Source organism: Bufo gargarizans, chromosome 2, assembly GCF_014858855.1.
Source record: "Bufo gargarizans isolate SCDJY-AF-19 chromosome 2, ASM1485885v1, whole genome shotgun sequence".
NCBI lineage: Eukaryota > Metazoa > Chordata > Amphibia > Anura > Bufonidae > Bufo > Bufo gargarizans.
The window spans coordinates 271,544,327-271,547,311 of record NC_058081.1 but is presented as its reverse complement, the minus strand read 5'-3'; the positions used below and the strand labels follow the sequence as shown (position 1 = coordinate 271,547,311).

Here is a 2,985-nt window from a genome sequence, read left to right as displayed (position 1 = left end):
TGGCTGACGTGAAGCCTCATTCTCTGCTATGACATGCAGACTGATTCTCTGCTGACATGAAGCCAGATTCTCTGTTACGGGACCTCTCTCCTCTGCCTGTGTGTGTGCTGGGCCTAAATATATGCCAATGGACTGTTGCAGTGGTGGCTGACGTGAAGCCTCATTCTCTGCTATGACATGCAGACTGATTCTCTGCTGACATGAAGCCAGATTCTCTGTTACGGGACCTCTCTCCTCTGCCTGTGTGTGTGCTGGGCCTAAATATATGCCAATGGACTGTTGCAGTGGTGGCTGACGTGAAGCCTCATTCTCTGCTATGACATGCAGACTGATTCTCTGCTGACATGAAGCCAGATTCTCTGTTACGGGACCTCTCTCCTCTGCCTGTGTGCTAGGCCTAAATATATGCCAATGGACTGTTGCAGTGGTGGCTGACGTGAAGCCTCATTCTCTGCTATGACATGCAGACTAATTCTCTGCTGACATGAAGACAGATTCTCTGTTACGGGACCTCTCTCCTCTGCCTGGGTGCCGGGGCCTAAATATCTGAGAATGGACTGTTCCAGTGGTGGGTGACGGGAAGCCAGATTCTCTGCTATGGAACCTCTCTCCAATTGATTTTGGTTAATTTTTATTTATTTAATTTTTATTTTAATTAATTTCCCTATCCACATTTGTTTGCAGGGGATTTACCTACATGTTGCTGCCTTTTGCAGCCCTCTAGCCCTTTCCTGGGCTGTTTTACAGCCGTTTTAGTGCCGAAAAGTTCGGGTCCCCATTGACTTCAATGGGGTTCGGGTTCGGGACGAAGTTCGGATCGGGTTCGGATCCCGAACCCGAACATTTCCGGGATGTTCGGCCGAACTTCTCGAACCCGAACATCCAGGTGTTCGCTCAACTCTAATAAGGACTTGTTGGTGGTGGGGCCTTAAATTCCTCTGGCAACTCCGCTATTGCTTTTCCTATCCTCCTGATTTATTTCAAAAGTGGACCATACAATGTAGCTTCAGGAGGCTGAGATACTCCATCAGCTGCATTATTTAATCCTTGCTTTTGCTGCTGTTTTCTTGGGATAAAAACTCTGTAATTGTTGCCTTTCCTACTACTTCTGCATTCTCTCATAGTATGACCTGTATTTCCACATTTGTAGCACTTCCCCATAAATCTTACTTTGCCTTCATTCTTAACTATTTCTGCTATTCTCTTCTGAGGTTTGCTGTCATGACAAGTCTCCTGAATCTAGTCCTTTAAAATATTTAAAAAGGATTGATAGGAATTTGCGTTCCTTAAGGCAACCTTTGTTGGGTAGCCAACAAATGTGCATTTATTAGCCATTGAATAAAGAAAACTGCTGTCGTCAGGAGGAATGTCAGCACAGTTATATGTAGCACAAAATAGGGTCAAATACTCACTACAGAAAATAATTGGGTCATCCCCTCTCCTCAATTTTGCATTCTCTAGGGCATTGGTACCTCTAGTATCACTTCATCCCATGACTCTCTGCAACCCTTTCAGCCTATCACTTGCATTTCCCCAGTTGGAATTGAGTTCCGCAGATAATCCTTTGTGAGTGTCCACAGGGGGGTGCAACTTCTCACAAAGCTGAGATGGGAGCCATATCCTAAAGAAGGCACATGCATCCCTATTGTTGAGATTATACTGCGTAACCACAGCTTCCAGCCTGTTGGAAAGATTAATGGGTGAAGCACTTGTATCAAATTTCCCCAATATTTGGCATAGTTTTGTTTTATCCTGTATAGAGAGTGTTGTGGAGTGGATATGACTGCTACCATGAATATGCAAACTATCTCTTCTTTGTCTGCTTCCATCTGACACATGAGTAAATAGAGAGGAACTATGGTCTGGGGTTGATTGTGGCCCATCTGCAGTGAAAATAGGCTGCTCCTTCCCCCATTTACGATCTCTTTCCTTCTGCTCAGGGGAATTGTAAACCTGTGTTTGATCACCACAACAATGATCATTAGCTTTAGCACTTTCCTGTGATCTCAAGGTCATACTGCAATGTTCTTTATGAATTAGTTGTTTATTAACATCATGCAATCAATCTTTAAGTACTTTTACAACATCATCATTCCTTAAATCTTTCTCTTCTAAAGATGCAATTTGCAGATCTCTAAGTCTACATCTTTCCTCATACTCCTCTATTTCATCCTCCAAATCACAATTCTGTTGAACCAGCCTATCCACTTCCTCTCTGAGATCTTCACACTCACAACCATCATTTCCAGCGCTAGCAATAGCCACAGTGATTCCCTGTTCAACTCCATCCCGCTCACCCCTTAACTGAGCCTTTTCAGAGTACCACTACAATTCTTTTTGCTCTGCTATCTCTTTCATTTCAATTAGCATGCACAACATATTAGCCAATTTCTCTTTCTTTGCTTTCTTATTCGACTTTCTATGTTTGCTATTTGCATTCTGCTCATCACATTGCTTTATCATATCATTAAACTGATGTGTTAAAGCATCATTTGTACAAATCTTAAAACTAGCAGATGCATGTTTTTCAACAAATGTATTCACAATTTCCATTTTACTTACTACTACAGACAACAGAAACAAATACCGCTAACTTACTAGAGTCAGTATTCTACAATTCACAAAGAAAAATAAATATGCCACAAATGTATTGCAACTAGTAAATACTAATTCATTACAAACAAACAAACACCAGGGACACAGATTTCATAAAATCCTCCCTATGGTAATCACACTCGAGTCATCAGGACAGGGGGAACAGGAACTCTATCTCATTTCTATTCTTATCAGTCAGATGTCAGGCTTATTCACACTGCTATTGCAGCTTTTACGACAAAAAATAGCAAACTGTTCAGTCTTATTCAGATGCTGTTTACAACAGGATGAAAACAAGATGTTCAGGCTTATTCAGATGTTAGGTCTATTGACATTGCTATTTACACCAGAATGACAGTAGCCCATTGGTCCTCCACCAACACATCCAAG

At 41.9% G+C, this 2,985-nt stretch overlaps 1 pseudogene; it reads right to left on the bottom strand.

The window, feature by feature from the left end:
* Window positions 1–900: 900 nt before the first annotated feature.
* On the bottom strand, window positions 901–2,553 carry LOC122927532 (annotated as a pseudogene).
* Window positions 2,554–2,985: the final 432 nt, after the last annotated feature.